At 36.9% G+C, this 13,330-nt stretch overlaps 1 long non-coding RNA gene across 1 annotated transcript; it reads right to left on the bottom strand.

Annotated features, from left to right (window-relative positions):
* Positions 1-4,966: 4,966 nt before the first annotated feature.
* LOC113612674 (uncharacterized) lies at positions 4,967-5,347 on the bottom strand. Its single transcript, XR_003429929.1, has 2 exons — positions 5,315-5,347; positions 4,967-5,190 (listed from the first exon to the last, which is right to left on the bottom strand). It is a non-coding gene; the product is annotated as an uncharacterized LOC113612674 (long non-coding RNA).
* Positions 5,348-13,330: the final 7,983 nt, after the last annotated feature.

Here is a 13,330-nt window from a genome sequence, read left to right as displayed (position 1 = left end):
TATTTCTGACTTACTTCACTCTGTATGACACAATCTAGTTGATCCATCTCGCTACAAATAACTCAATTTCATTTCTTTTTATGGCTGAGTAATATTCCATTGTATATATGTGCCACATCTTCTTTATCCATTCATCTTAGGTTGCTGCCATGTCCTGGCTATTGTAAGTGGTGCTGCAATGAACACTGTGGTACATCTCTTTTTCTAAATTATGGGTTTTCAGGGTATATGCCTAGTAGTGGGATTGCTGGGTCATATGGTAGTTCTATTTTTAGTTTTTTAAAGAACCTCCATACTGTTCTCCATAGTGGCTGTATCAGTTTACATTCCCACCAACAGTGCAAAAGGGTTCCCTTTTCTCTACAGCCTCTCCAGGATTTGTTTGTAGAGTTTTTGATGATGGCCATCGTGACGAGTGTGAGGTGATATCTCATTGTGGTTTTGATTTACATTTCTCTGATGATTAGTGATGTTGCACATCCTTTCATGTGTTTGTTGGCCATCTGTATATCTTCTTTGGAGAAATGTCTATTTAGGTCTTCTACCCATTTTTGGATTGGGTTGTTTATTTTTCTGATATAGAGCTGCATTAGCTGATTGTACATTTTGGAGATTAATCCTTTGTCAGTTGCTTCGATTGCAAATATTTTCTCCCATTCTGAGGGTTGACTTTCCATCTTGTTTATGGTATCCTTTGCTGTGCAAAAGCTCTTAAGTTTCATTTGGGTCCCATTTGTTTTTATTGCTATTTCTCTAGGAGGTGGGTCCAAAAGGATCTTGCTGTGATTTATGTCACAGAGTGTTCTGCCTATGTTTTCCTCTAAGAGTTTTACAGTGTCTGGAATTACATTTAGGTATTTAATCCATTTTGAGTTTATTTTTGTGTATGGTGATAAGAAGTGTTCTAATTTCATTCTTTTACATGTAGCTGTCCAGTTTTCCCAGCACCACTTATTGAAGAGGCTGTCCTTTGTCCACTGTACATTCCTGCCTCCCTTATCAAAGATAAGGTGACCATATGTGTGTGGGTTTATCTCTGGGCTTTCTATCCTGTTCCATTGATCTATATTTCTGTTTTTGTGCCAGTATCATAATGTCTTGATTACTGTAGCTTTGTAGTATAGTCTGAAGTCAGGAAGCCTGATTCCTCCAGCTCTGTTTTTCTTTCTCAAGATTGCTTTGGCTATTCAGGGTTTTTGTGTTTCCATATAAATTGTAAAATTTTTGTTTCTACTTCTGTGAAAAATGTCATTGGTAGTTTCATAGGGATTGCATTGAATCTGTAGATTATTTTGGGTAGTAGAGTCATTTTCACAATGTTGATTCTTCCAATCCAAGAACATGGTATATCTCTCCATGTGTTTGTATCATCTTTAATTTCTTTCATCAGTGTCTTACAGTTTTCTGCAAACAGGTCTTTTGTCTCCTTAGGTAGGCTTATTCCTAGGTATTTTATTCTTTTTGTTGCAATGGTAAATGGGAGTGTTTCCTTAATTTCTCTTTCAGATTTTTCATCATTAGTGTATAGGAATGCAAGAGATTTCTTTGTATTAATTTTGTACCTGCTACTTTACCAAATTCATTGATTAGCTCTAGTAGTTTTCTGGTAGCATCTTTAGGATTCTCTATGTATAGTATCATGTCATCTGCAAACAGTGACAGCTTTACTTCTTCTTTTCCAATTTGGATTCCTTTTATTTCTTTTTCTTTTCTGATTGCTGTGGCTAAAACTTCCAAAACTATGTTGAATAACAGTGGTGAGAGTGGGCAACCTTGTCTTGTTCCTGATTTTAGAGGAAATGGTTTCAGTTTCTCACCATTGAGGATGATGTTGGCTGTGGGTTTGTCATATACGGTCTTTATTATGTTGAGGTAGGTTGCCTCTATGGCCACTTTCTAGAAAGTTTTTATCATAAATGGGTGTTGAATTTTGTCAAAAGCTTTTTCTGCATCTATTGAGATTATCATATGGTTTTTATGCTTCAATTTGTTAATATGATGCATCACATTGAGTGATTTGCATATATTGAAGAATCCTTGCATTCCTGGGATAAACCCCACCTGATCATGCTACATGATCCTTTTAATGTGCTGTTGGGTTCTGTTTGCTAGAATTTTGTTGAATATTTTTGCGTCTATGTTCATCAGTGATATTGGCACGTAATTTTGTTTTTTTGTGACATCTTTTCTCGTTTTGGTAGCAGGCTGATGGTGGCCTCGTAGAATGAGTTTGGGAGTGCTTCTCCCTCTGCTATATTTTGGAAACGTTTGAGAGGGATATGTGTTTGATATGTGTTTGGTCCTGGGCTTTTGTTTGTTGGAGGATTTTTAATCACAGTTTCAATTTCAGAGCTTGTGATTGGTCTGTTCATATTTTCTATATCTTCCTGGTTCAGTCTTGGAAGGTTGTACTTTTCTAAGAATTTTGTCCATTTCTTCCAGGTTGTCCATTTTATTGGCATAGAGTTGCTTGTAGTAGTCTCACATGATCCTTTGTGTTTCTGCAGTGTCAGTTGTTATTTTTCCTTTTTCATTTCTAATTCTGTAGATTTGAGTCTTCTCCCTTTTTTTCCTGATGAGTCTGGCTAATAGTTTATCAATTTTGTTTATCTTCTCAAACAACCAGCTTCTAGTTTTATTGATCTTTGCTATTGATTCCTTCATTTCTTTTTCACTTCTTTCTTATCTGATCTTTATGATTTATTTCCTTCTGCTAATTTTGGGTTTTTTTTTTTTTTTTCCTCTTTCTCTAATTGCTTTCGGTGTAAGGTTAGGTTGTTTGGATTTTTCTTGTTTCTTAAGGTAGGATTGTATTGTTATAAACTTCCCTCTTAGAATTGATTTTGTTGCATCCCATAGGTTTTTGGCCATTATGTTTTCATTTTCATTTGTCTCTAGGTATTTTTTTATTTCCTCTTTGAGCTCTTTAGTGATTTCTTGGTTATTTAGTAGCGTATAATTTAGCTTCCATGCATTTGTATTTTTACAGATTTTTTTCCTGTAGTTGATATCTAGTCTCATAGTGTTGTGATAAGGAAAGATACCTGATACAATTTCAATTTTCTTAAATTTACCAAGGCTTGATTTGTGACCCAAGGTATGATCTATCCTGGAGAGTGTTCCATGTGCACTTCAGAGGAAAGTGTATTCTGTTGTTTTTGGTTGGAATGTCTTATAAATATCAATTAAGTGTATCTGGTCTACTTTGTTATTTAAAGCTTGTGTTTCCTTATTTATTTTCATTTTGGATGATCTGTCCATTGGTGAAAGTAGGGTGTTAAAGTCCCCTACTATTCCTGTGTTACTGTCGATTTCCCATTTTATGGCTGTTAGCATTTGCCTTATGTATTGAGGTGCTCCTATGTTGGGTGCATAAATATTTACAATTGTTATATCTTCTTCTTGGATTGATCCCTTGATAGTCTTTATTTTAAAGTCTATTTTATCTGATTTAAGAATTGCTACTCCAGCTTTGTTTTGATTTCTGTTTGCATGATGTATCTTTTTCCATCCCCTCACTTTCAGTCTGTATGTGTCCCTAGGTCTGAAGTGGGTCTCTTATAGACAGCACATATATTGGTCTTGTTTTTGTATCCATTCAGACAGTCTGTGTCTTTTGGTTGGAGCATTTAGTCCATTTACATTTAAGGTAATTATTGATATGTATGTTCCTATTACCATTTTCTTAATTGTTTTGGGTTTGTTATTGCAGGTCTTTTCCTTTTCTTGTGTTTCCTGCCTATAGAAGTTCCTTTAGCATTTCTTGTAAAGCTGGTTTGGTAATGCTGAATTTCTTAACTTTTGCTTGTCTGTAAAGCTTTTAATTTCTCTGTCGAATCTGAATGAGATCCTTGCTGGGTAGAGGAATCTTGGTTGTAGGTTTTTCCCTTTCAGCACTTTAAATATGTCCTGTCACTCATTTCTGCCTTGCAGTGTTTCTGCTGGAAGATCAGCTGTTAACCTTATGGGCATTCCCTTCTATGTTATTTCTTGCTTTTCTTTTGCTGATTTTAATATTTTTTCTTTGTATTTAATTTTTGATAGTTTGATTAATATGTGTCTTGACATGTTTTTCCTTGAATTTATCCTGTATGGGATTCTCTGTGCTTCCTGGACTTGATTATTTCCTTTCACATGTCAGGGAAATTTTCAGCTGTAATCTCGTCATATATTTTCTCAGACACTTTCTTTTTCTCTCCTTCTTCTGGGACCACGGTAATTTGAATGTTGGTGTGTTTAATGTTGTCCCAGAGGTCTCTGAGACTGTCTTCAATTCTTTTCATTCTTTTCTCTTTATTCTGCTCTGTGGCAGTTATTTCCACCATTCTATGTTCCAGGTCACTTATCCATTCCTCTGCCTCAGTTATTCTGCTATTGATTCCTTGTAGAGAATTTTAAATTTCATTTCTTTTGTTGTTCCTCATCGTTTGTTTGCTCTTTAGTTCTTCTAGGTCCTTGTTAAACGTTTCTTGTATTTTCTCCATTCTATTTCCGAGATTTTGGATCTTTACTATCATTACTTTGAATACTTTTTCAGGTAGACTGCCTATTTCCCTTTCATTTGTTTGGTCTGGTGGGTTTTTACCTTGCTTCTTCATCTGCTACATATTTCTCTGTCTTCTCGTTTTGTTTAAGTTACTCTGTTTGGGGTCTCCTTTGCGCAGGCTGCAGGTTCGTCATTCCTGCTATTTTTGTGTTTATCTCCAGTGGGTGAGGGTGGTTCAGTGGCTGTGTAGGCTTCCTGGTGGAGGGGACTGGAGCCTGTGTTTTGGTGGATGGGGCTGGATCTTGTCCTTCTGGTGGGCAGGGCTCCGTCCAGTGGTGTGTTTTGTGGTGTCAATGAACTTAGTATGACTTTAGGCAGCCTCTCTGTTAATGAGTGGGGTTGTGTTCCTGTCTTGCTAGTTGTTTGGCATGGGGCATCCAGCACTGGAGCTTGCTGGCCATTGGGTGGAGTTAGGTCTTAGTGTTGAGATGGAGATCTCTGGGAGAGCTCTCGTCAATTAATACTACATGGGGCTGGGAGGTCTCTCGTTTTCCAATGTCCTGGATTCGGCTGTCCCTCCTCAGAAGCCCAGGCCCAACACCTGGCTGTATCACCAAGACCCTGCCATCCGCATGCCTTGAAAGAAAAGGAAGAAAAAAACCAAACAAACAGATAGAACCCCAAAACGAATGGTAAAAGCAAAACTAAACAGATAAAATCAAAGAAACATACAGACACACACACTCATTAAAAGAGAAGACAAACAAGCAAACAAAAAAACAAAAGTAACAGAAAAGTGAACAGACAGAACCCTGGGTAAAAGTAAACCTAAACAGACAAAATCACACAAAGAAACATACACACACACACACACACACACACACACACACACACTCATTAAAAAAAAAACAAAAGAGAGAGCAACCAAACCCATAAACAAATCCACCAATGAAAACAAACACTAAAAATTAAACTAAGTTAAACATAAAACCAAAAACAAATCAGATGCAGAAAGCAAACCCCAAATCTACAGTTGCTCCCAAAGTCCACCACCTCAATTTTGGCAACATTCATTGTCTATTCAGGTATTCCACAGATGCAGGGTTTATCAGGTCGATTGCAGGGATTTAATCCGCTGCTCCTGAGGATGCATGGAGAAATTTCCCTTTCTAACCTCTGCTCGCATAGCTTCTGGGGTTCAGCTTTGGTTTTGGCCCTGCCTCTGTGTGTAGGCCACCCTCAGGCATCTGTTCCCCGCCCAGACAGGAAAGGATTAAAGTAGCAGCTTATTAGGGCTCTCTTGATCACTCAGGTCGGAGAGGAGGAAAGGTATGATAGTCATAATTGGAATGCGGGGTGAACCTGCAGGGGGAGAAGCTTACGTGACATTGCAACAGCCTGAGGCATGCCTTGTGTTCTCCTGGAGAAGTTGTCCCTGGATCATGGGACACTGGCAGTGGCGGGCTACACAGTCTCCTGAGGGAGTGTGGTAGTGTCCTGTGCTTGCACACAGGATTTTTGGTGGCAGCGGCGGCAGCATTAGTGGTCCGTGCCTGACTCTGGGGTCTGAGATGATAGCTGCAGCTCATGCCCATCTCTGGAGCTTGCTTAGGCTGTGCTCTGCCGTCTGTGGGCACACAGAGCAGGAAGCGCCTCTCCTTGTGCATCCCGAAACAACGGTTTCTGGCCTCTTAGGCAGGTCCAGACTTTTTCCTGGACTCCCTCCCGGCTAGCTGTGGTGCACCAACCCCTTCATGCTGTCTTCACGCTGCCAACCCCAGTCCTCTCCCTGGGATCTGACCTCGGAAGCCTGATCCTCAGCTCCCAGTCCCCAGCCCCCCGGCGGGTGAGCAAAGCGTCTCAGGCTGGTGAGTGCTGGTCAGCACTGAGCCTCTTTGCAGGAATCTCTCCGCTTTGCTCTCTGCACCCATTGCTGCGCTCTCCTCCGTGGCTCTGAAGCTTCCCCCACACACACACCCCACCCCCGTCTCCGTCAGTGAGATGGCTTCCTAGTGTGTGGAAACTTTTGCTCCTTCACAGCTCCCTCCCAGAGGTGCAGGTCCCGTTCCTATTCTTTTGTCTCTGTTTTTTCTTTGCCCTCCCCAGGTACATGGGGATTTTCTTGCCTTTTGGGAAGTCTGAGGTCTTCTGCCAGCGTTCAGTAGGTGTTCTTAGGAGTTGTTCCACATGTAGAAGTACTTTTGATGTATTTGTGGGGAGGAAGGTGATCTTCACGTGTTACTCCTCTGCAATCTTGAAGGTCTCTCTCAGATTTTTTCTTAATGGAAAACACGTTTGTTCTTTCACCCTTAGTCTCATAAAATACTATACATTTTTTGGATAGTATTCATCACGGAAAAATATGTTATTGTGAGATTTTTATTTCACATCTCTCTCCTCAGTACTTTGTAAGCTCCATGATAACAAGAATCAAATTTCCTAATGAACACCTAGTACTAAATTTGAAATACATAAGCATCTTGCTCAAGATAGGAATTCAAAAATACTTCTATTGAATAATACTGATTTTGTATAAAAATACTTATAGAGGCATTACTTACAAAAGCAAAGGACAATAAAATATGTAAGTATAAAAATTGGGGAAAGATGGAGTAAATTAAAGTTTACACCTAGGATTGAATTCCAGTCATTCATTACACATAGTGTTTCAGAAGAAATATTTAACAGCATTAGTATTCTCAAGCATGAGAAAACATTATACTGTTTTGGTTATCATTTTCCTCTAGGCACACAACCCTCCCTATTGACAAAACTAAAATGAAATAGAATATTCTTATCATGAGCTGTCCAGACACTGAAATAAATACCCAGTGTAATTTTTTGCTCTTCAAGGAAACCTGAAGTCACATGGCTAAGTACCTGAATAGTCCAGAAATGGAGTACAGACATATATAGACCATTCTGTCTTACAGGGGGTTATCATAAAAGAGGACAGATGGAGTAAAAAGCACTTAGTTTTCTGTAAAACTAGGCCACAGAGATGCTTGATGTATGGAATTACTGTGGCTACCCCTGGAAAACTGTCCTATATAGAATCTCTTCACAAGCACCCTCTAGGTTTTCCAGAAGGAATAGATGGGGAATATTATATTATTTAGAATGCTTTTGGATTATTTAATAGGAATTTTTTATAAACTTGCTAAAACAATGAGATCATCTATTGTCTCATAAAACTGGAAGTTGGAGCAGATTTCTAAGCTCACTGAATACATGACTTAATGAGGTCATCAGAGTCATTGGTTTTATCTGTCTTTTATCTCTTTTGTCCTCAGCTTGGCTTTATGCTAAGACTGGTTGCCCTCAGGGTTACAAGGTGACTGCCAGTAGCAATCAGTTTTAGAGGCTTATTCCTGTTTCTGACTGAAGAGCAAAGAAGAACTTTCCCAGAAGCCCTTAGCTGACTTCCCAATTCTTTTAATTCTCAGTAAATTCCATGTCTATTTTCCAACCAATCACTGAGAGGTGTAAAGATAAATATTGTGATTGGTTCAGACTAAACAGAGCCCACTCAGTCTCTACTAACTTATATAAGCTTCATGGGATGAACTGGATATTTGGGGAAAATGAATTCAGTTTCTAGTAGGGAAATGAAGGGGGCATATGGAATATAAATGGATAAGGAACAGTTAAAATCCAATATTACAAGCTCTTTGGCTATCCAAGAACTTATTCCACATACATATTTTCATTCCACACATTCTACAATACATTAAAAAAAAATTCATGCCCACTTGAAATATGTCTTAATTCCTTCCCAAAGGGAGAAAATCCAAAGTCAATTACTGCATTTATTCTGAAGTACAAGATCTCTGGGTAGCGTCCAGTCCTCTGACATGGCTCCCAATGGTCCAGTGATAAAGTGATTTATCTTCCTTAACTGTACACAAAGTGGTAAAAAAGCATGATAATTACAATAAAAAACTCCCTTTTGTAAAGGTGGACAATGGGAAAATATGCAGTTGTCTATAATATACTTTACTTGTTGGACAGGGATACAAAAACTTCCTGTTCTGTCAGTGAAGTGATTTTCATAGCTTGTGAATCAGAGAGCTTTTATTCTCCTCTCTCAGAGTATAGCCATGTCTGTTGTCTCTGTGACCTTAGAGTGGACAGTGTAAAATTTCTTTTCTGGGTCTGCACCACTTTAGCAACGTACTTTCTGTAGGTGAAAATTCTTGGGACTAGTGTTTACTTTAGAAGGTTTAGCAATCATATACTCTAACCAGGCTTGGCGTCACTTTGGTATACATTTCTTTTAAAACTAGTTATACAGTCTACTTGTTTTCAATTAACTGCATGACTACTAATACACAATCAGCAATTATTTGGGCCTATGAATCTGGAAGTTTCTGGTTTATGATAACAAGCTCTGTGCTCTGTCTGTGCCATGAGACCTTAATGTAACACTTTCCTTTCCTCTTGGTCTCAGTTACCAGGTGATTTAACCAACTGCCTCTGGCATGAATATCGCTGCTTTAGACAGCTGTATCTTCACAATAATCAGACTGTGCCCTTCATCAGTCACACAATGCTTTACAGGAGGTGCTTGGAAGAGGTTTGGGGGGACAAGTGTTTTGTTCTAATCTTATTTTCTCTCAAATTCCCAAACGTTTAGAGTACCGTTCTTACAAGCCTTAGCTTTTCTAAATCATCCAGGCCCCTGATTACTAAACTTCCAATTGTTTTGATTATAATCCGTAAGTGAAGATGACCTCTCTTAGCAGAGACATATTTTTCTCACTCAGATTTCATATGAGTCACTTGCAGACAAAAGTTTTCTCATATTTTAAGGTGTTATGTAATGCCAAAGAAAAGATTCAACCTAGTTCAATCTCATAAATATTTCCTACTAGGATTCATGATGACTCAGCCATCATCAAAAGTTGATACATCTCAATATACAATAGGCAATAGTTAAACAGAACTTTTCTGTAGAATAACTAGTATTTTAAGATTCCTGTGACAGAAAAATATTATCCTTATTGCCTTGTATCAATTTTACTCAATTCCATATTTTAGAATGTTACTTTCAGATTTCCATTTCTAACACAAATATTTTATTCATTTATGATGCTGACTCAAGGAACTCTGATTCAAACAGCTTAAATATGATTGCTATGAATAGGCTGATACAGAAGAAGTCTAGGAGAAAGACAATCTTCAGAATTTATCAATTTAGGAGCTCATTAGTATTATAAAGGCTCAAGTTTTACTATCTCTCAGCTCTCCTGGCCACAGTATTGATGCCACCCTAAAATTGGTTCTGTACATACTTGTAGAATTACTGCCAAGAATGATCATGATTACCTGCATTTTCCTTCACATCAGTGATAGAAGAAGAAATGTTTCTGGAAATCATTGCTAATTACAGAGAAATGATTTTTCCAAAAGCAAATTTCTTTATGATTCTCTGTGATCTGAATTTCACTGCATTTCTATTCCTGAAAAAAAAAAAAAAAAAAAGATCACTGACAAGTAGAATGACAGCTTAACCTGAATGTTTGACGAATGGCACATTATTGGTTTCCAATGTGTCATCCACAGCCTATGGATATCCAAGCTACCTGTGGGAAGGTTGATATCTAATCAAAATCAGAGTTGTAAGTAAAAGGAAGCAATGCTATGGCTTAAGCAAACAACCATATCTACTGTAAGGACGCTAGGAAATTACTGGATTTCTTGATAAAAAAATGTATTAAGGCTTAGGACATGAAGATTGATAGAACTGATGGAAATATAAGAGCAGTACTACCCCATAGGTAAGTACAGTAATCATAGGGACTCCATATATAGTTTTTCATGATTACAAGACAGTAGGGAAATTCAACTAAATTTAGATGTATTTTCTTTGGAGAACTATGTTGTATTTCTTCCTGCATTGTTTTACTATATTATTAACAGATATTGTTCCCAAGAACACACATTAATAGCTCTACTACATACAAATCTCAGATTCTTAGAGTCTGTTTCCAAGGGAATTCTATCTGCTACAGAATCTGATTGGATCAATTAGATGTTATCCCATTATCCAATACATGGTGTTTCTAATAGGATGAGTTTCTGATGATGAATAAACTCCTGGTCTTCCTTATGTCTGTCTGTACATGGTAGATTTTACCAAGGTGCTAAAAAGAAAAAAAAAATATTAAGAATATAAACATACCTTTTACAAAATATATAAATAAGTGTATTAGTGTAGGCTTTAAAAAGAATACCAGTCCACAGTATTACTAGAGAGAGGATAAAATAACATAAAAGTTAATACATTGCTGAGATTGTAAGAAGATAAGGCAGGCAATTAGTTCTCCCACCAAAGAAATAAAACACAAAACAATAAAAACAACAAAAGATGACTTGTAATCAGAGAAGTGATTTTAGTCAAAGAAATCTGAGACTGTCTTAGAGGCAAATTCAATATCAGTTTAGGAAAAACTGACTAAATCATGGACTTTTGCTAAGCTGGCGATGAATCTTACACCTGTATATTACGTGCAGAGTCTCACTGGGGTTAAAACAGGAGGGTACAAAAATGTGCCTATCACTAATGGAAGGCTGTAAGAAATCATATTTTTATGCTGTGGCTGGGGGTTAATAATAATATACCCCGCATGTTTGCAATTACAGATCTCACTTGGATCTGAAGTTCAAATTAGAAGTAGATCTCTAATCATAAAAATCATATATTGATAAATTGAAGCTAAGTTCAAGATAGTTTCCCAGGTTAATAGTGTTCCTTGGAACCCAGAAGAAGCACATTTAAACCTATTTTAGATGAAATTATTCTGTACTTAAGCTCCCAGAATTTCAACAAACTAAATTGAAAAAAAAAATAAAACGACCTCAATATCAAAGATGAACTATAGATGAAATGAAGTCAAACATAAATAAAAGTCAGCTAAAAAAAAGAGGAACTGATAGACATACCATACCCTTCAATAAATCCAGTGATTTTTGAAAAATCAGTTCTAAATGTAAAGAAATTATATAAAATTATTTTATAAAATAAAGACAAAATCAAGAAAAAGTCTATATCTACTTGCAAAATATCCAATGCAGTTCTTGAGAAAGAAAAATGTTAAAATTAAAATCACGATAAATACATTAAATGTAAGATTCAATTTAGCTAGACAATTATTATCATTTATTTATGACATACCCAATTTAACAGGACATAGAAAGCCTGAAGTATAAGTGACAGAAAGAATCTAAGGGGAGAATCCTGATCAAAAAGAAATGGATTTAGTTATAATAATATCAGAAAAAGAAGTCAAAAATACTATCAAGGATTAAAAGATATTTACTATGATAAAATGTATGAATCATTAAGAAGACCTAGTAACTCCAGCTTCTCAAGCTTCTATAAATATAGAAACTCAATCTTCACAAGGGAAAATTGAAAATCCACAAACTGGGAAATGTTCTCACACTTCTTTCACTTAATGCTATGTCAAAAAATATTTATAGATATAGATAGGTAGATGACAGATAGATGAATGAATGGATGTGTGTGTGTGTGTGTGTGTGTGTGCATGTGCACATGCATATGTGTATCTTATAAGAGTCTTGAATCAGCAACAGAATTATTGAATCTGACACTGACCTGGGGTAACATTCAGACACTTCAAAAACATCTAGATAAGTGGTCTGAGGTATCAATAACATCTATTAAACAGAAATGATACCCTCTCAAGTTGTTAGCATGAGAGATATGGAGGTCAGGTGATAAGCTGAGTTCTGACCCAAGCCCAACTCACAGTGTGCTTACTGGTTCATAATGAAATTTGTGGATATTTATCCCGTTCCTGATATATAAGTGGAAAAAACACAGTTAGTGATCGAACACCCCTTGTCTTGCTTTTCAAATTTGTGTAGGAAAGCCAAATGAAACTGAACTGAACTTGTCTCCCATTCCAACAAGCATGAAATCAACAGCAATACTGCATTTCTGGAATTATTGAAGAGATGTGTATTACTGTCAAAGATATGAGAAATGTAGTAGTTGTGATTCCTGGATATCGCCATTTAATTTGCTTACATGGCTTTAGCGCAACGGTGATGGATCGTGGCACATAAACATGGACTCCTGTATATTTAACAGGTGGCAGCCTGATTTTGAATTGAAACTGCTATGTCTACATGTGATACCCTGACTAGAAAAGCTATCATAGACATTACCATTGGAGATTTAGGTGTGCATCTATTGGTTTGGAAAATAATAAATAAGTAAATTTTCAATCTCCATTAAGTGTGTGTGTGTTTATATGGTAAGGACCAAGGATGATAGTTCCACCTTCATGGTTTTATATAAGTATTACATCAACTCTCTTACTTTCTACATAATACTGTATATAGGGCATTTATGATCTCAATAATCCATAGAAGATACCAGTAATTTGCTATATTGATTACATCAAGTTAAATTGATCTGTTGAGCTGGAAGTGTCAAGTTCCCTAGATGCCATGTAAGATACATATATATTCTCATTATATATTCACTATCCTTTTACATGGATAAGATCTTTATCCTTGTACCTCCAACCACTAAGTAAAAGACCCAGGTCTTGGTTGACAACTCTAGATTTTGAAAAACACTGACTACACTTGGAAAACTTTTCCAACCTATTCACTGGGTTACCTGAAAGTTTGCTAAATTAAAGTAAGTTCCAGAGGGAAAAAAGCCACATTTCCAGGCTATGGTAAACTTTTTCTTGTGTTGTACACTGTAGCATATTCAGTGATATACCAAGAAAAGTAAGGATGCTAGATGATATATATCAAGCCCTAATATGAGAGTAGCAATAATTTCTAAGGTTTGGGGGAAAG

The sequence above is a fragment of the Aethalodelphis obliquidens genome, unplaced genomic scaffold, assembly GCF_003676395.1.
Source record: "Aethalodelphis obliquidens isolate GAN/ISIS:26980383/991018 unplaced genomic scaffold, ASM367639v1 scaffold80, whole genome shotgun sequence".
Lineage (NCBI taxonomy): Eukaryota > Metazoa > Chordata > Mammalia > Artiodactyla > Delphinidae > Aethalodelphis > Aethalodelphis obliquidens.
This window is presented reverse-complemented; position numbering and strand designations above follow the sequence as displayed.